The sequence below is a fragment of the Anomaloglossus baeobatrachus genome, chromosome 9 (genome assembly GCF_048569485.1).
Source record: "Anomaloglossus baeobatrachus isolate aAnoBae1 chromosome 9, aAnoBae1.hap1, whole genome shotgun sequence".
Classification (NCBI taxonomy): Eukaryota; Metazoa; Chordata; class Amphibia; order Anura; family Aromobatidae; genus Anomaloglossus; species Anomaloglossus baeobatrachus.
The window spans coordinates 165,865,027-165,884,158 of NC_134361.1; the positions used below are offsets into that span (position 1 = coordinate 165,865,027).

At 51.2% G+C, this 19,132-nt stretch overlaps 5 non-coding genes and 2 pseudogenes across 5 annotated transcripts; all 7 read right to left on the minus strand.

The window, feature by feature from the left end:
• Positions 1-4,549: 4,549 nt before the first annotated feature.
• On the minus strand, positions 4,550-4,654 carry LOC142253578 (U2 spliceosomal RNA; annotated as a pseudogene).
• Positions 4,655-6,042: 1,388 nt separating this feature from the next.
• Positions 6,043-6,233, minus strand: LOC142252417 (U2 spliceosomal RNA). The gene has a single exon (XR_012725795.1). It is a non-coding gene; the product is annotated as a U2 spliceosomal RNA (small nuclear RNA).
• A 1,388-nt stretch (positions 6,234-7,621) lies between these two features.
• On the minus strand, positions 7,622-7,812 carry LOC142252418 (U2 spliceosomal RNA). Its single transcript, XR_012725796.1, has one exon. It is a non-coding gene; the product is annotated as a U2 spliceosomal RNA (small nuclear RNA).
• A 1,388-nt stretch (positions 7,813-9,200) lies between these two features.
• LOC142252419 (U2 spliceosomal RNA) lies at positions 9,201-9,391 on the minus strand. The gene has a single exon (XR_012725797.1). It is a non-coding gene; the product is annotated as a U2 spliceosomal RNA (small nuclear RNA).
• Positions 9,392-10,779: 1,388 nt separating this feature from the next.
• LOC142253293 (U2 spliceosomal RNA) lies at positions 10,780-10,974 on the minus strand. The gene has a single exon (XR_012726595.1). It is a non-coding gene; the product is annotated as a U2 spliceosomal RNA (small nuclear RNA).
• A 2,190-nt stretch (positions 10,975-13,164) lies between these two features.
• Positions 13,165-13,359, minus strand: LOC142253294 (U2 spliceosomal RNA). The gene has a single exon (XR_012726596.1). It is a non-coding gene; the product is annotated as a U2 spliceosomal RNA (small nuclear RNA).
• A 2,190-nt stretch (positions 13,360-15,549) lies between these two features.
• LOC142252969 (U2 spliceosomal RNA) lies at positions 15,550-15,754 on the minus strand (annotated as a pseudogene).
• Between the last annotated feature and the right edge of the window lie 3,378 nt (positions 15,755-19,132).

The window sequence follows — 19,132 nt, forward strand, 5'->3', positions numbered from 1 at the left end:
TCACAAACCGAACCACGTCTCCGTAGAACCATGGCGCCGTCCAGTTGTAGGGGAAGGAGCTGTCCCACTTGTCCCAGCCTAACCGTCTCCAAAGGGGGAGCAGGAAGAAGCGAGACATGGACCCACCCGCGGAACCTCTCTTGACTCGCAGAGTTCGGCGAACGCAGTCACATACGAAGGAGGATCGCAGGAGGGTGGGGATATCGGGTACGCCCTTCCCACCCTTGCGAGGATCCTTGTACATGATGCTCCGCTTTACTCTGTCCATCTTGGATCCCCAGACAAAACGAAACACCGTCCTGGTAATGGCCCTGCACACGGTGGCAAGGGGGGGCCAGGCCTGGGCCGTGTACTGCAGCACGGGCAGTACCTCGTTACGCAGGACCAGTGCTTTGCCCTCACAGGTGAGGCGTCTGAGGCTCCACAGACCGATCCGTTGGGTGATCTTGGTCAAGCGTTCCTCCCAGGACTTGAGGGCTGCTCCTTCCTTCCCGAACCAGACTCCAAGAACCTTGATGAAATCCGGCTGGATGCTGAAAGGGAAGGGGGCGGAAGAGGCCGGCTGCCAGTCCCCGAAGAGCATGGCTTCCGACTTCCCGCAGTTGACTTTGGCTCCCGAAGCCCGTCCGAAGGTCTCACAGGTCTGGACGAGGGTGTCGACTGAGCGCCGGTCCGCGCAGAAGACAGTCACGTCGTCCATGTAGAGCGAGCACTTGACCTCGAAGCGTTCTGGTCCTGGTGCGGTGATCCCTCTGATCTCTCCATTCCGCCGGATAGCCTCTGCAAAGAGTTCTATAACACAAACAAAAAGAAGAGGTGACAGAGGACAGCCTTGTCTGACCCCTGAGAGGACCGGGAAGGGGTCAGTCTTCCAGCCGTTCACCAACACCGAGCTGTGAATATCAAAATACATTAGTTGGACATACAAGCAAAACATGTTACCCAAACCTAACCTGTGCAGAGCTTTGCCCAGGAACTCATGGGAAACACGGTCGAAGGCCTTTTCCTGATCCAACGAGATCAGGGCTGCGTGCACCCGGCGGGCTTTGATGTACTCGACCGTGTCCCGCATGAGAGCCAGGCTGTCTGCGATGCGACGTCCGGGGATGCCGCAGGTCTGATCCGGGTGGATGATCCGTCCGATAACAGTCTTCAATCTCGTTGCCATCGTCTTGGCCAGGATCTTGTAGTCGACGTTCAGAAGGGTGATGGGACGCCAATTCTTCAGGTCGCACCTCTCTCCTTTACGCTTGTACAGGATCGTGACCATTCCTTCCCTCAGAGATGGAGGCATTCTGCCCTCCACCACCATCTCCTCATACAGCCCTAACAGGTCCGGACAGATTAGGTCTCCCAGCGCTACATAGAGCTCTGCTGGGAGGCCGTCACTGCCCGGTGTCCTGCCAGAACTAAAGGATTTGGCGGCCGAGAGCAGCTCGTCCACCGTCAGAGGAACATCCATGGCCGCCGCGTCTGCAGGGTCAAGATGGTTAGTGATACCTGAAAGGAACTTATCGGCGGCCTCGGGGTCAGTAGTCTTGCGGGCGTAGAGTTCGCTGTAGAAGTCGCTGACGACCTTCATCACGTTCTCTTTCCCGCGTCGCATGTTTCCACTCTCGTCTCGTAGTTCATTCATGGGCGTGTGACCGGCGTGAAGTTTCCTGAAAAAGAACGAGTTACATTTCTCACCCTTCTGCAGGTTCTCCACTTTGGAACGGAAGACAATTCGCTCGGACTCCTCCTCGAAGTGCCTTTTCAGGCTCCTCTTAGTCTCCTCCAGCTCCTCTCTCACGTCCCAGCCGCATCGAAGAAGGTCCTGCAGGGAACGCAGCTCACGCTGGAGTCTCCTGAAGTCCCTCCTCTTCAGACACGCCTGTTGTTGACTCTTTGCCTGAAAGAAGAAACGGAACTCGAGTTTAACGTATTCCCACCAGTCAGAAACAGACTGGAAGCCCGCCTTGTAGGCCCGCCACGTGGAGTAGGCAGCTCTAAGCTCCTCCAGAATCTCACCCTTTTCCAGCAGAGAGCAGTTCAGCTTCCAGGAGCCCGGGCCAATGGGGAAGCCATGGCCCAGCACACCTTGAAAGTGAATGGCTCTGTGGTCAGAGAAGAAGCAGGGGACCATCGAGTGCCCACTCCGCCCAACCGCCCGAGAGGTAAACACAAAGTCAATCCTGGAACGCAGCGAGCCATCGGATCGGCACCATGAATAGTTCACGGATCCGTGTCCGATGGAGCCAACAACGTCCACAAGAGAGGCTTCGGTCACCATCTCAATGAGCAGTTTGGATGTGACGTCCAACTTGGCAGCCGTTCCAGAACTGCGTCCATCCTCCTCAATCGGGCAGTTGAAATCCCCGGCCATCACTACCGTCCTGGCGGTAGCGAGCTGAGGGCGCAGGGCTTGGAGGAGCTCCAGTCGATCGCTCTTCACAGGAGAAGCATACACATTGATGAACCTGACAGGTTCTCCCGCCCAGGTGCCATCCACGAGCAGTAACCTGCCGCAGACGATTTCCTGAACAGAGTCCAATGTGAAGGCGCTTCCCCTGATCAGCACGGCGACCCCCGCGGACCTACAGTCGCCCCCGCCAGACCAGTAGGATGGGCCATGGGTCCACTCCCTGGCCAGATGGTTGAAGGACCTAGAGGAGGGAAGGGAGCATTCCTGCAGGAAAAATACATCACTAGACTGAGTGTTAAGGAACGCAAAAATTGTCTGACGTCGGAACTTGTCTCTGATGCTCCTAACATTAATGGAAAAGATGTTAATGTTAGCAGTCATTGGAGGAAAGAGAAAGTTAGAGCAGGCGGTGTGCCTTAGTTACCACTCCGGTCGGGCGGTTCTTCCTCTTTGGCACCTGCTGGTAAGGGTATCTCCAGCAGACCCTCTTCTGCTAGCTGATCAAGCAGGGATGGTGCCTCAGTGGCTTCCGACTCCTCCATTTCTTCTTCGGCCACAAGGGACTCCACCATCTGCTCCAACACGTCCGGTTCTGGGAGGAGGCCATCCTCCTCTTCCTGGGGTGGGTTAAGGTCCACAATGAACAGCTTGGAAGGTTCTGCGACAGGACTATCTTCCACCTTCCTTTTCCTTTGGCCTGTACCTGAGGAGACAAGAGCTGGAAAATCCTCCTCGGTGAAAAGTGCAAGAGTGCTGAGGCCCTCTGCTCTCATGGTCTGGGGAGGGAGAGTGGGCTTTGGGGGGGGGGTGAGGAGACCAACTGAGGAGTAGGGAAATGAGGTGGAGGTAGTGGAATCCTCAGTAGGGTTGGCCGGGGGGGGAGGGGTTTGGACAGGGGTGACAGGGGGGGGGACCAGGGAGGGGGCAACAGTTTTCTTACCCTTCTTTTCCCTGGACTCCGTGGCTGCTGGGGCATCGGCTGGAGCCACGGTCGCCGGGTTCTTGGCCGCCTTGTCCTTGGCCTCTGTGGCCTTGGTCGTAGCTGCCTTGGTCGACGAGGCTGTGACTACCCGATACTGGGTCGCCGCGGCAACCCTTGCCCAGGATTTCTCCCGCTGTGGGCAGTCCTTGTAAAGGTGGTCCGCCTGTCCACATAGGTTGCAAGTCTTCTTCTTTGGGCAGTCCTTGGAGCTGTGTCCTGTCACCCGGCAAACCCTGCAGGCGTCCTCCTTGCAGGTCTTCATCGAATGCCCTTTCCCGCCACATTTCCTGCAGTTGTGTGGCATGTCCGGGTAGTAGATGAGACCAAAGGAGTTTCCCAGAGAGAATGTCGGGGGCAGGTGCTGGAGACCATCCTCGGATGCTGGTTCCCTGTGGAGTCGAACGGTTACTGACCACTTACCCGTCCAGAATCCGTTGCCGTTAAGGATGTGGGATGGCTCCCTCACCACTGTGCAGAGACGTCCCAGGAACGTGGAGATGTCTCTTCCTGGGGTGTGCGGGTTCCGCATGGAGACCGTGATCCTCTTCTCATCCCTCTGTATAGGACAGGATCCTAAAAAAGAATGAAAAGGGGAGTCCGGCATCGCTGCGTTCATCGCCTCCCAGTATCTCCTGCAGGCATTCACCGTGGCAAAGGTTACCAGAAAAATGCCAGTCATGAAGGTCTGGACACTCAGGGTTTCCGCCCTGGAGAAGCCCTGATCCAGAATCATCTTCTTGCAGAACACGTCGCTGGACATGTCCGGCAACCTACCATCCACCGCCTTTAGCTTCAGGGCGACCGTCTGCCGCATCCAAGGCTCCAGGGTTGGAGCCTTTTCAGGCGGCGTCCGGGCTCCCTCCGGCTGGCTGGCGTCGGAGGTAGGGGCCTCTTGGGCCGAAGAAGCCTCTGGATGAGCCTTCCTGGAGGTCCCTGGGTCCTGAGCCTTCTTGGCTGCCTTCTCTGGCTTGCTTGCCATGGCTGGTTCCTGCTTGAGTTCCCGGAGCTGGATCTTGGATTCTTCTCCGGGTGTCTTCTCCCGCTGTGTTCCTCCTCGAAGTTCCTCTGGTCTCCCCAAGTCTTCTCCGAGCCTTCGTCTTCTTGCTTCTTTCTGCCAAGCTCTTCTTCCGTCCGATCTCCCTCTTCCGGTCTCGGCTGGGCTTTGGAGCTCGTCTCCCTGATCGTATCTCGTCAAGTGTAGCTAGCTCAGTTTGTTCTGATAAGAACAGATACTACACTTGATCTTAGCCAAAAGGCCGAGAAGCGATAACCAGAATTGGTTTGGGCCTCGAGTGGCACCCTGGCCTATGCCGGACACATCTTAGGGAGAGAGAGCGAGAGGGAGACAAACCCACGCCTACAGAAGACATTTTGTCACCCAAGCCAACCCTTGAAAAGGCTGCTTTGCAGAGCAAAAACAAGAAGAATGGTGCGTTTTGCAGCCGCCGCCCCCCACTGCAATGAATCTGAATAACTCCTCCTTTAGGGCGCAAGCAACTCCCCTCCCCCTTGCAGTCTTTCCAATTCACGATACAAAAAGACGGACAGGACAGGTTGCCTGACTTTCCGTCACTGCCACCCTTTGCCATCCTTACCCGTAGAAAGCCCTTTCATCATCCCCAAACCCTAATCTTTTCCCTTTCCTTCCCAGCCCCCAAACCCTGCCCTCTGTACCCTTCTCACCACCCGCATCCCTTCTCCTGTCATCCCCCTACCACCCGGGAAAAAAAGAGCTTGCCCCCTCCTTACACTAGCCCACCCTCCCACCCAAAGAACAACTTCTGCTGCGCAGCTTGTTTTCTAGGCAGCAGCGCTATTGTGATGTCAGCGGGGGCATTGTGACAAGCCGCCAGTGTTCCGTCTCTTCATGTTGTGCACAGTTCAAACGGAAAATACATCAACAGGCAGACTACAGAAAAACTTACTATCAAAGGTTAGAGGGGGGCTTTCTCAGAGGGCTTTTTACAGTTTTTCTATTCCCAATTAGCCGTTTAAGTGTACTTATTGAAAGTAGTAATTCTTTCATAGGCCGCCCTTTCTTAGTATTTGACGTTCCTTATATTGCGGTATGAGGCTTTGCAGCAGGTTGCAAACATTCATCACCCATGACTGTCCCCAATTGAGCTCAGAAGCTCAATGTCTATCATGACCTCTCTTTTAGAATGTCCAAGAGCAAGCAAACTATTCCTCCAGGAGAGGGCGCCAACAGACTACTAAAGAGATCATCATTACTCAAAGAAAACCCCAAAAACCAATGCATGATAGGAATAAACAGGTAACTTTCTTTGGAGTGGAAGCGGAGAGATCGCACCAGATGCCAATTCTAGATCTTATCACACCTGTGGTCACTGCAGCAGCAGGTGAATCCACTTTGTCCAAAAGGGATCTATTCCATTCAATTGCAAATGATCTAGATAAGACAGAGAACTGCAGCACGGGACATAGCCGAGTTGGTCAGGTTGAGTGGTGATGAGTTTGCTATTTGGATGAATAAAGAAAGTCAAAAGTGTGAAAGATAAAAAACAAAAGGAGGAAGTGTGAAAAGTGAATGGGCCAAATTGAGGTGCATATGAAGACGTATGCTTTCTTCCAATTCATTAAACCGGGCTAATATGAATCAGGTGAATTGAGTTCTGCTTTTGGAAACTGGGTTAAGAAGGGGTGCACCGTTCCTGGAGGTACTGCAATACCAGGTCAATGCGTGGAGTGGACAGAGCAAGCTCTTTTTCCATCTCCCTGTTCTAAAAATCCATTTAATATATGGTCCCCAGATAGGGGACGTATCAGATATTAAACTGATAAGAACAGATACTACACTTGATCTTAGCCAAAAGGCCGAGAAGCGATAACCAGAATTGGTTTGGGCCTCGAGTGGCACCCTGGCCTATGCCGGACACATCTTAGGGAGAGAGAGCGAGAGGGAGACAAACCCACGCCTACAGAAGACATTTTGTCACCCAAGCCAACCCTTGAAAAGGCTGCTTTGCAGAGCAAAAACAAGAAGAATGGTGCGTTTTGCAGCCGCCGCCCCCCACTGCAATGAATCTGAATAACTCCTCCTTTAGGGCGCAAGCAACTCCCCTCCCCCTTGCAGTCTTTCCAATTCACGATACAAAAAGACGGACAGGACAGGTTGCCTGACTTTCCGTCACTGCCACCCTTTGCCATCCTTACCCGTAGAAAGCCCTTTCATCATCCCCAAACCCTAATCTTTTCCCTTTCCTTCCCAGCCCCCAAACCCTGCCCTCTGTACCCTTCTCACCACCCGCATCCCTTCTCCTGTCATCCCCCTACCACCCGGGAAAAAAAGAGCTTGCCCCCTCCTTACACTAGCCCACCCTCCCACCCAAAGAACAACTTCTGCTGCGCAGCTTGTTTTCTAGGCAGCAGCGCTATTGTGATGTCAGCGGGGGCATTGTGACAAGCCGCCAGTGTTCCGTCTCTTCATGTTGTGCACAGTTCAAACGGAAAATACATCAACAGGCAGACTACAGAAAAACTTACTATCAAAGGTTAGAGGGGGGCTTTCTCAGAGGGCTTTTTACAGTTTTTCTATTCCCAATTAGCCGTTTAAGTGTACTTATTGAAAGTAGTAATTCTTTCATAGGCCGCCCTTTCTTAGTATTTGACGTTCCTTATATTGCGGTATGAGGCTTTGCAGCAGGTTGCAAACATTCATCACCCATGACTGTCCCCAATTGAGCTCAGAAGCTCAATGTCTATCATGACCTCTCTTTTAGAATGTCCAAGAGCAAGCAAACTATTCCTCCAGGAGAGGGCGCCAACAGACTACTAAAGAGATCATCATTACTCAAAGAAAACCCCAAAAACCAATGCATGATAGGAATAAACAGGTAACTTTCTTTGGAGTGGAAGCGGAGAGATCGCACCAGATGCCAATTCTAGATCTTATCACACCTGTGGTCACTGCAGCAGCAGGTGAATCCACTTTGTCCAAAAGGGATCTATTCCATTCAATTGCAAATGATCTAGATAAGACAGAGAACTGCAGCACGGGACATAGCCGAGTTGGTCAGGTTGAGTGGTGATGAGTTTGCTATTTGGATGAATAAAGAAAGTCAAAAGTGTGAAAGATAAAAAACAAAAGGAGGAAGTGTGAAAAGTGAATGGGCCAAATTGAGGTGCATATGAAGACGTATGCTTTCTTCCAATTCATTAAACCGGGCTAATATGAATCAGGTGAATTGAGTTCTGCTTTTGGAAACTGGGTTAAGAAGGGGTGCACCGTTCCTGGAGGTACTGCAATACCAGGTCAATGCGTGGAGTGGACAGAGCAAGCTCTTTTTCCATCTCCCTGTTCTAAAAATCCATTTAATATATGGTCCCCAGATAGGGGACGTATCAGATATTAAACTGATAAGAACAGATACTACACTTGATCTTAGCCAAAAGGCCGAGAAGCGATAACCAGAATTGGTTTGGGCCTCGAGTGGCACCCTGGCCTATGCCGGACACATCTTAGGGAGAGAGAGCGAGAGGGAGACAAACCCACGCCTACAGAAGACATTTTGTCACCCAAGCCAACCCTTGAAAAGGCTGCTTTGCAGAGCAAAAACAAGAAGAATGGTGCGTTTTGCAGCCGCCGCCCCCCACTGCAATGAATCTGAATAACTCCTCCTTTAGGGCGCAAGCAACTCCCCTCCCCCTTGCAGTCTTTCCAATTCACGATACAAAAAGACGGACAGGACAGGTTGCCTGACTTTCCGTCACTGCCACCCTTTGCCATCCTTACCCGTAGAAAGCCCTTTCATCATCCCCAAACCCTAATCTTTTCCCTTTCCTTCCCAGCCCCCAAACCCTGCCCTCTGTACCCTTCTCACCACCCGCATCCCTTCTCCTGTCATCCCCCTACCACCCGGGAAAAAAAGAGCTTGCCCCCTCCTTACACTAGCCCACCCTCCCACCCAAAGAACAACTTCTGCTGCGCAGCTTGTTTTCTAGGCAGCAGCGCTATTGTGATGTCAGCGGGGGCATTGTGACAAGCCGCCAGTGTTCCGTCTCTTCATGTTGTGCACAGTTCAAACGGAAAATACATCAACAGGCAGACTACAGAAAAACTTACTATCAAAGGTTAGAGGGGGGCTTTCTCAGAGGGCTTTTTACAGTTTTTCTATTCCCAATTAGCCGTTTAAGTGTACTTATTGAAAGTAGTAATTCTTTCATAGGCCGCCCATTCTTAGTATTTGACGTTCCTTATATTGCGGTATGAGGCTTTGCAGCAGGTTGCAAACATTCATCACCCATGACTGTCCCCAATTGAGCTCAGAAGCTCAATGTCTATCATGACCTCTCTTTTAGAATGTCCAAGAGCAAGCAAACTATTCCTCCAGGAGAGGGCGCCAACAGACTACTAAAGAGATCATCATTACTCAAAGAAAACCCCAAAAACCAATGCATGATAGGAATAAACAGGTAACTTTCTTTGGAGTGGAAGCGGAGAGATCGCACCAGATGCCAATTCTAGATCTTATCACACCTGTGGTCACTGCAGCAGCAGGTGAATCCACTTTGTCCAAAAGGGATCTATTCCATTCAATTGCAAATGATCTAGATAAGACAGAGAACTGCAGCACGGGACATAGCCGAGTTGGTCAGGTTGAGTGGTGATGAGTTTGCTATTTGGATGAATAAAGAAAGTCAAAAGTGTGAAAGATAAAAAACAAAAGGAGGAAGTGTGAAAAGTGAATGGGCCAAATTGAGGTGCATATGAAGACGTATGCTTTCTTCCAATTCATTAAACCGGGCTAATATGAATCAGGTGAATTGAGTTCTGCTTTTGGAAACTGGGTTAAGAAGGGGTGCACCGTTCCTGGAGGTACTGCAATACCAGGTCAATGCGTGGAGTGGACAGAGCAAGCTCTTTTTCCATCTCCCTGTTCTAAAAATCCATTTAATATATGGTCCCCAGATAGGGGACGTATCAGATATTAAACTGATAAGAACAGATACTACACTTGATCTTAGCCAAAAGGCCGAGAAGCGATAACCAGAATTGGTTTGGGCCTCGAGTGGCACCCTGGCCTATGCCGGACACATCTTAGGGAGAGAGAGCGAGAGGGAGACAAACCCACGCCTACAGAAGACATTTTGTCACCCAAGCCAACCCTTGAAAAGGCTGCTTTGCAGAGCAAAAACAAGAAGAATGGTGCGTTTTGCAGCCGCCGCCCCCCACTGCAATGAATCTGAATAACTCCTCCTTTAGGGCGCAAGCAACTCCCCTCCCCCTTGCAGTCTTTCCAATTCACGATACAAAAAGACGGACAGGACAGGTTGCCTGACTTTCCGTCACTGCCACCCTTTGCCATCCTTACCCGTAGAAAGCCCTTTCATCATCCCCAAACCCTAATCTTTTCCCTTTCCTTCCCAGCCCCCAAACCCTGCCCTCTGTACCCTTCTCACCACCCGCATCCCTTCTCCTGTCATCCCCCTACCACCCGGGAAAAAAAGAGCTTGCCCCCTCCTTACACTAGCCCACCCTCCCACCCAAAGAACAACTTCTGCTGCGCAGCTTGTTTTCTAGGCAGCAGCGCTATTGTGATGTCAGCGGGGGCATTGTGACAAGCCGCCAGTGTTCCGTCTCTTCATGTTGTGCACAGTTCAAACGGAAAATACATCAACAGGCAGACTACAGAAAAACTTACTATCAAAGGTTAGAGGGGGGCTTTCTCAGAGGGCTTTTTACAGTTTTTCTATTCCCAATTAGCCGTTTAAGTGTACTTATTGAAAGTAGTAATTCTTTCATAGGCCGCCCTTTCTTAGTATTTGACGTTCCTTATATTGCGGTATGAGGCTTTGCAGCAGGTTGCAAACATTCATCACCCATGACTGTCCCCAATTGAGCTCAGAAGCTCAATGTCTATCATGACCTCTCTTTTAGAATGTCCAAGAGCAAGCAAACTATTCCTCCAGGAGAGGGCGCCAACAGACTACTAAAGAGATCATCATTACTCAAAGAAAACCCCAAAAACCAATGCATGATAGGAATAAACAGGTAACTTTCTTTGGAGTGGAAGCGGAGAGATCGCACCAGATGCCAATTCTAGATCTTATCACACCTGTGGTCACTGCAGCAGCAGGTGAATCCACTTTGTCCAAAAGGGATCTATTCCATTCAATTGCAAATGATCTAGATAAGACAGAGAACTGCAGCACGGGACATAGCCGAGTTGGTCAGGTTGAGTGGTGATGAGTTTGCTATTTGGATGAATAAAGAAAGTCAAAAGTGTGAAAGATAAAAAACAAAAGGAGGAAGTGTGAAAAGTGAATGGGCCAAATTGAGGTGCATATGAAGACGTATGCTTTCTTCCAATTCATTAAACCGGGCTAATATGAATCAGGTGAATTGAGTTCTGCTTTTGGAAACTGGGTTAAGAAGGGGTGCACCGTTCCTGGAGGTACTGCAATACCAGGTCAATGCGTGGAGTGGACAGAGCAAGCTCTTTTTCCATCTCCCTGTTCTAAAAATCCATTTAATATATGGTCCCCAGATAGGGGACGTATCAGATATTAAACTGATAAGAACAGATTTTTTTTATTTAATGAAGCTTTCCAAAGCACCACAAAAAATGCATGACCGAAGTCACACCAAAAACAGTGCAAAGGCTAGGATTCGTGTGGACCCCACCGTGAGGAGAGGGTCCCCAAAAATCAACCCCGTCCCTCCGAGCCAGAAGGCCACAGCAAGGGTCAGGGATCTTCGGTGCTCCCCCAAGCCGAAGCCTGGTTGAGCCTTGTCGTTGCTCCCAGCGTCCACCCAGGCATCTTACCCAAGTGGAGTAGAGAGCTACTAGTTGTTGGTTTCGCAGCCGAAACTGCCCGGACCGTCAACCGGTGTTGGTTTCTCAGCCCAAGGCTAACCGGACCTCCAACCGGGTGTTGGTTTCTCAGCCGAAGCTGACCCAGACCTCCAACCGGGTGTTGGTTTCTCAGCCGAAGCTGACCCAGACCTCCAACCGGGTGTTAGTTTCTCAGCCCAAAGCTGACCAGACCTCCGACCGGGATTATAAAAATTTCCCTTCCAAGCCAGAAGGCCGGGATAGGGTAATATGCTCAAAAAGTATGAAAAGGCAAGGTACGGTGTGCTACAGAGCCCAAGGCTTGCCGGGGTCCCAAGCCAGCAAGCTCAGACTCACTCCAGGGTCGTCAGTCCTGGGGCACGTTGTACCATAGCCCCCCACCCTTACTCAGTCTAATAGCCTCGATCCTGGTAGGGCCATGTTTTCCTCTAGAAGAATATACTATCCACCCAGAGTACTAGCAAGCACAACCTTCCAGTGTGCATTGTATCATTGTACTAAGGTGGCCTGGAGCTTAAACCACCTCTTCGAACAACACTACACTTGATCTTAGCCAAAAGGCCGAGAAGCGATAACCAGAATTGGTTTGGGCCTCGAGTGGCACCCTGGCCTATGCCGGACACATCTTAGGGAGAGAGAGCGAGAGGGAGACAAACCCACGCCTACAGAAGACATTTTGTCACCCAAGCCAACCCTTGAAAAGGCTGCTTTGCAGAGCAAAAACAAGAAGAATGGTGCGTTTTGCAGCCGCCGCCCCCCACTGCAATGAATCTGAATAACTCCTCCTTTAGGGCGCAAGCAACTCCCCTCCCCCTTGCAGTCTTTCCAATTCACGATACAAAAAGACGGACAGGACAGGTTGCCTGACTTTCCGTCACTGCCACCCTTTGCCATCCTTACCCGTAGAAAGCCCTTTCATCATCCCCAAACCCTAATCTTTTCCCTTTCCTTCCCAGCCCCCAAACCCTGCCCTCTGTACCCTTCTCACCACCCGCATCCCTTCTCCTGTCATCCCCCTACCACCCGGGAAAAAAAGAGCTTGCCCCCTCCTTACACTAGCCCACCCTCCCACCCAAAGAACAACTTCTGCTGCGCAGCTTGTTTTCTAGGCAGCAGCGCTATTGTGATGTCAGCGGGGGCATTGTGACAAGCCGCCAGTGTTCCGTCTCTTCATGTTGTGCACAGTTCAAACGAAAAATACATCAACAGGCAGACTACAGAAAAACTTACTATCAAAGGTTAGAGGGGGGCTTTCTCAGAGGGCTTTTTACAGTTTTTCTATTCCCAATTAGCCGTTTAAGTGTACTTATTGAAAGTAGTAATTCTTTCATAGGCCGCCCTTTCTTAGTATTTGACGTTCCTTATATTGCGGTATGAGGCTTTGCAGCAGGTTGCAAACATTCATCACCCATGACTGTCCCCAATTGAGCTCAGAAGCTCAATGTCTATCATGACCTCTCTTTTAGAATGTCCAAGAGCAAGCAAACTATTCCTCCAGGAGAGGGCGCCAACAGACTACTAAAGAGATCATCATTACTCAAAGAAAACCCCAAAAACCAATGCATGATAGGAATAAACAGGTAACTTTCTTTGGAGTGGAAGCGGAGAGATCGCACCAGATGCCAATTCTAGATCTTATCACACCTGTGGTCACTGCAGCAGCAGGTGAATCCACTTTGTCCAAAAGGGATCTATTCCATTCAATTGCAAATGATCTAGATAAGACAGAGAACTGCAGCACGGGACATAGCCGAGTTGGTCAGGTTGAGTGGTGATGAGTTTGCTATTTGGATGAATAAAGAAAGTCAAAAGTGTGAAAGATAAAAAACAAAAGGAGGAAGTGTGAAAAGTGAATGGGCCAAATTGAGGTGCATATGAAGACGTATGCTTTCTTCCAATTCATTAAACCGGGCTAATATGAATCAGGTGAATTGAGTTCTGCTTTTGGAAACTGGGTTAAGAAGGGGTGCACCGTTCCTGGAGGTACTGCAATACCAGGTCAATGCGTGGAGTGGACAGAGCAAGCTCTTTTTCCATCTCCCTGTTCTAAAAATCCATTTAATATATGGTCCCCAGATAGGGGACGTATCAGATATTAAACTGATAAGAACAGATTTTTTTTATTTAATGAAGCTTTCCAAAGCACCACAAAAAATGCATGACCGAAGTCACACCAAAAACAGTGCAAAGGCTAGGATTCGTGTGGACCCCACCGTGAGGAGAGGGTCCCCAAAAATCAACCCCGTCCCTCCGAGCCAGAAGGCCACAGCAAGGGTCAGGGATCTTCGGTGCTCCCCCAAGCCGAAGCCTGGTTGAGCCTTGTCGTTGCTCCCAGCGTCCACCCAGGCATCTTACCCAAGTGGAGTAGAGAGCTACTAGTTGTTGGTTTCGCAGCCGAAACTGCCCGGACCGTCAACCGGTGTTGGTTTCTCAGCCCAAGGCTAACCGGACCTCCAACCGGGTGTTGGTTTCTCAGCCGAAGCTGACCCAGACCTCCAACCGGGTGTTGGTTTCTCAGCCGAAGCTGACCCAGACCTCCAACCGGGTGTTAGTTTCTCAGCCCAAAGCTGACCAGACCTCCGACCGGGATTATAAAAATTTCCCTTCCTAGCCAGAAGGCCGGGATAGGGTAATATGCTCAAAAAGTATGAAAAGGCAAGGTACGGTGTGCTACAGAGCCCAAGGCTTGCCGGGGTCCCAAGCCAGCAAGCTCAGACTCACTCCAGGGTCGTCAGTCCTGGGGCACGTTGTACCATAGCCCCCCACCCTTACTCAGTCTAATAGCCTCGATCCTGGTAGGGCCATGTTTTCCTCTAGAAGAATATACTATCCACCCAGAGTACTAGCAAGCACAACCTTCCAGTGTGCATTGTATCATTGTACTAAGGTGGCCTGGAGCTTAAACCACCTCTTCGAACAACACTACACTTGATCTTAGCCAAAAGGCCGAGAAGCGATAACCAGAATTGGTTTGGGCCTCGAGTGGCACCCTGGCCTATGCCGGACACATCTTAGGGAGAGAGAGCGAGAGGGAGACAAACCCACGCCTACAGAAGACATTTTGTCACCCAAGCCAACCCTTGAAAAGGCTGCTTTGCAGAGCAAAAACAAGAAGAATGGTGCGTTTTGCAGCCGCCGCCCCCCACTGCAATGAATCTGAATAACTCCTCCTTTAGGGCGCAAGCAACTCCCCTCCCCCTTGCAGTCTTTCCAATTCACGATACAAAAAGACGGACAGGACAGGTTGCCTGACTTTCCGTCACTGCCACCCTTTGCCATCCTTACCCGTAGAAAGCCCTTTCATCATCCCCAAACCCTAATCTTTTCCCTTTCCTTCCCAGCCCCCAAACCCTGCCCTCTGTACCCTTCTCACCACCCGCATCCCTTCTCCTGTCATCCCCCTACCACCCGGGAAAAAAAGAGCTTGCCCCCTCCTTACACTAGCCCACCCTCCCACCCAAAGAACAACTTCTGCTGCGCAGCTTGTTTTCTAGGCAGCAGCGCTATTGTGATGTCAGCGGGGGCATTGTGACAAGCCGCCAGTGTTCCGTCTCTTCATGTTGTGCACAGTTCAAACGAAAAATACATCAACAGGCAGACTACAGAAAAACTTACTATCAAAGGTTAGAGGGGGGCTTTCTCAGAGGGCTTTTTACAGTTTTTCTATTCCCAATTAGCCGTTTAAGTGTACTTATTGAAAGTAGTAATTCTTTCATAGGCCGCCCTTTCTTAGTATTTGACGTTCCTTATATTGCGGTATGAGGCTTTGCAGCAGGTTGCAAACATTCATCACCCATGACTGTCCCCAATTGAGCTCAGAAGCTCAATGTCTATCATGACCTCTCTTTTAGAATGTCCAAGAGCAAGCAAACTATTCCTCCAGGAGAGGGCGCCAACAGACTACTAAAGAGATCATCATTACTCAAAGAAAACCCCAAAAACCAATGCATGATAGGAATAAACAGGTAACTTTCTTTGGAGTGGAAGCGGAGAGATCGCACCAGATGCCAATTCTAGATCTTATCACACCTGTGGTCACTGCAGCAGCAGGTGAATCCACTTTGTCCAAAAGGGATCTATTCCATTCAATTGCAAATGATCTAGATAAGACAGAGAACTGCAGCACGGGACATAGCCGAGTTGGTCAGGTTGAGTGGTGATGAGTTTGCTATTTGGATGAATAAAGAAAGTCAAAAGTGTGAAAGATAAAAAACAAAAGGAGGAAGTGTGAAAAGTGAATGGGCCAAATTGAGGTGCATATGAAGACGTATGCTTTCTTCCAATTCATTAAACCGGGCTAATATGAATCAGGTGAATTGAGTTCTGCTTTTGGAAACTGGGTTAAGAAGGGGTGCACCGTTCCTGGAGGTACTGCAATACCAGGTCAATGCGTGGAGTGGACAGAGCAAGCTCTTTTTCCATCTCCCTGTTCTAAAAATCCATTTAATATATGGTCCCCAGATAGGGGACGTATCAGATATTAAACTGATAAGAACAGATTTTTTGATTTAACAGCATCTTTATTATCATGCACTACTCACAAAAAGGTAACAAACCGTGTACAGTGCCGCAGCCCCGTACACACAGAAATATACAATCATTCTTACATAGCCATAGAGTACGACGCACTAAACTATACATCACGCTCCTATGCTATCCATAACACTCAAGCTGAAAGAAAAAGTTAGACAATAAATAACGACGAACCGGCGATTGGGGGGTGGGGGTAGGGGAAAAGGGGGATAGGGTGGGGAAATCACAGGCCCGAAGCTTTATTGAAAGACGCACATAACGGGAAAAGGAGGGAGGGGGCATTGAAGAGGTTTAAACCTCCTCCTCGGCGCTGTCGTCCGGACTGTCCATGATGGAATAGTCTCTGAGCAGGCTGTGGATCAGCCTGCGGCAATCCTGGATAGACATCCTCTCCCTCTTCAAGATGAGCCGGTTCCTGGCGACCCAAATAGCGTCCTTAAAGCAGTTCATAAGGCGCCAAGCCTCCTGGATGGCTCCAACGGTGTGAGTCCCAGGGAAGAGTCCATAAAGTACGGAATGGTATGATAGGCTCCCTCTGGGGACGGAGTTCCTCAGGTCATCCTCCAGGGCAACCAACAGGCGCTGTGCAAAACGGCAGTCCCAAAAGGCGTGCAGCGATGTTTCCTCCACGAAGGGGCACCTTGGGCAGTACCGGGTTTTGCACAGGTTCCGGGCGTGCATGAATGACCGGACGGGCAGTCCGCCCTGTATCGCCATCCATGACAAGTCCTTGTGCCCGTTGGTCAATCCAGCCGATGACACGTTTGTCCAAACAGTCTCCAGTGTGTCGTGATGAAGTCCTGGAATGTTCTCCATTTCGTCCTTGGCTCTGATGAGTTTGTGGATAGTCTTTGGCTTCCACAAATCAGGCTTGAGTCCCTCCAGTTGGTGTTCCCTCACAAACCGAACCACGTCTCCGTAGAACCATGGCGTCGTCCAGTTGTAGGGGAAGGAGCTGTCCCACTTGTCCCAGCCTAACCGTCTCCAAAGGGGGAGCAGGAAGAAGCGAGACATGGACCCACCCGCGGAACCTCTCTTGACTCGCAGAGTTCGGCGAACGCAGTCACATACGAAGGAGGATCGCAGGAGGGTGGGGATATCGGGTACGCCCTTCCCACCCTTGCGAGGATCCTTGTACATGATGCTCCGCTTTACTCTGTCCATCTTGGATCCCCAGACAAAACGAAACACCGTCCTGGTAATGGCCCTGCACACGGTGGCAAGGGGGGGCCAGGCCTGGGCCGTGTACTGCAGCACGGGCAGTACCTCGTTACGCAGGACCAGTGCTTTGCCCTCACAGGTGAGGCGTCTGAGGCTCCACAGACCGATCCGTTGGGTGATCTTGGTCAAGCGTTCCTCCCAGGACTTGAGGGCTGCTCCTTCCTTCCCGAACCAGACTCCAAGAACCTTGATGAAATCCGGCTGGATGCTGAAAGGGAAGGGGGCGGAAGAGGCCGGCTGCCAGTCCCCGAAGAGCATGGCTTCCGACTTCCCGCAGTTGACTTTGGCTCCCGAAGCCCGTCCGAAGGTCTCACAGGTCTGGACGAGGGTGTCGACTGAGCGCCGGTCCGCGCAGAAGACGGTCACGTCGTCCATGTAGAGCGAGCACTTGACCTCGAAGCGTTCTGGTCCTGGTGCGGTGATCCCTCTGATCTCTCCATTCCGCCGGATAGCCTCTGCAAAGAGTTCTATAACACAAACAAAAAGAAGAGGTGACAGAGGACAGCCTTGTCTGACCCCTGAGAGGACCGGGAAGGGGTCAGTCTTCCAGCCGTTTACCAACACCGAGCTGTGAATATCAAAATACATTAGTTGGACATACAAGCAAAACATGTTACCCAAACCTAACCTGTGCAGAGCTTTGCCCAGGAACTCATGGGAAACACGGTCGAAGGCCTTTTCCTGATCCAACGAGATCAGGGCTGCGTGCACCCGGCGGGCTTTGATGTACTCGACCGTGTCCCGCATGAGAGCCAGGCTGTCTGCGATGCGACGTCCGGGGATGCCGCAGGTCTGATCCGGGTGGATGATCCGTCCGATAACAGTCTTCAATCTCGTTGCCATCGTCTTGGCCAGGATCTTGTAGTCGACGTTCAGAAGGGTGATGGGACGCCAATTCTTCAGGTCGCACCTCTCTCCTTTACGCTTGTACAGGATCGTGACCATTCCTTCCCTCAGAGATGGAGGCATTCTGCCCTCCACCACCATCTCCTCATACAGCCCTAACAGGTCCGGACAGATTAGGTCTCCCAGCGCTACATAGAGCTCTGCTGGGAGGCCGTCACTGCCCGGTGTCCTGCCAGAACTAAAGGATTTGGCGGCCGAGAGCAGCTCGTCCACCGTCAGAGGAACATCCATGGCCGCCGCGTCTGCAGGGTCAAGATGGTTAGTGATACCTGACAGGAACTTATCGGCGGCCTCGGGGTCAGTAGTCTTGCGGGCGTAGAGTTCGCTGTAGAAGTCGCTGACGACCTTCATCACGTTCTCTTTCCCGCGTCGCATGCTTCCACTCTCGTCTCGTAGTTCATTCATGGGCGTGTGACCGGCGTGGAGTTTCCTGAAAAAGAACGAGTTACATTTCTCACCCTTCTCCAGGTTCTCCACTTTGGAACGGAAGACAATTCGCTCGGACTCCTCCTCGAAGTGCCTTTTCAGGCTCCTCTTAGTCTCCTCCAGCTCCTCTCTCACGTCCCAGCCGCATCGAAGAAGGTCCTGCAGGGAACGCAGCTCACGCTGGAGTCTCCTGAAGTCCCTCCTCTTCAGACACGCCTGTTGTTGACTCTTTGCCTGAAAGAAGAAACGGAACTCGAGTTTAACGTATTCCCACCAGTCAGAAACAGACTGGAAGCCCGCCTTGTAGGCCCGCCACGTGGAGTAGGCAGCTCTAAGCTCCTCCAGAATCTCACCCTTTTCCAGCAGAGAGCAGTTCAGCTTCCAGGAGCCCGGGCCAATGGGGAAGCCATGGCCCAGCACACCTTGAAAGTGAATGGCTCTGTGGTCAGAGAAGAAGCAGGGGACCATCGAGTGCCCACTCCGCCCAACCGCCCGAGAGGTAAACACAAAGTCAATCCTGGAACGCAGCGAGCCATCGGATCGGCACCATGAATAGTTCACGGATCCGTGTCCGATGGAGCCAACAACGTCCACAAGAGAGGCTTCGGTCACCATCTCAATGAGCAGTTTGGATGTGACGTCCAACTTGGCAGCCGTTCCAGAACTGCGTCCATCCTCCTCAATCGGGCAGTTGAAATCCCCGGCCATCACTACCGTCCTGGCGGTAGCGAGCTGAGGGCGCAGGGCTTGGAGGAGCTCCAGTCGATCGCTCTTCACAGGAGAAGCGTACACATTGATGAACCTGACAGGTTCTCCCGCCCAGGTGCCATCCACGAGCAGTAA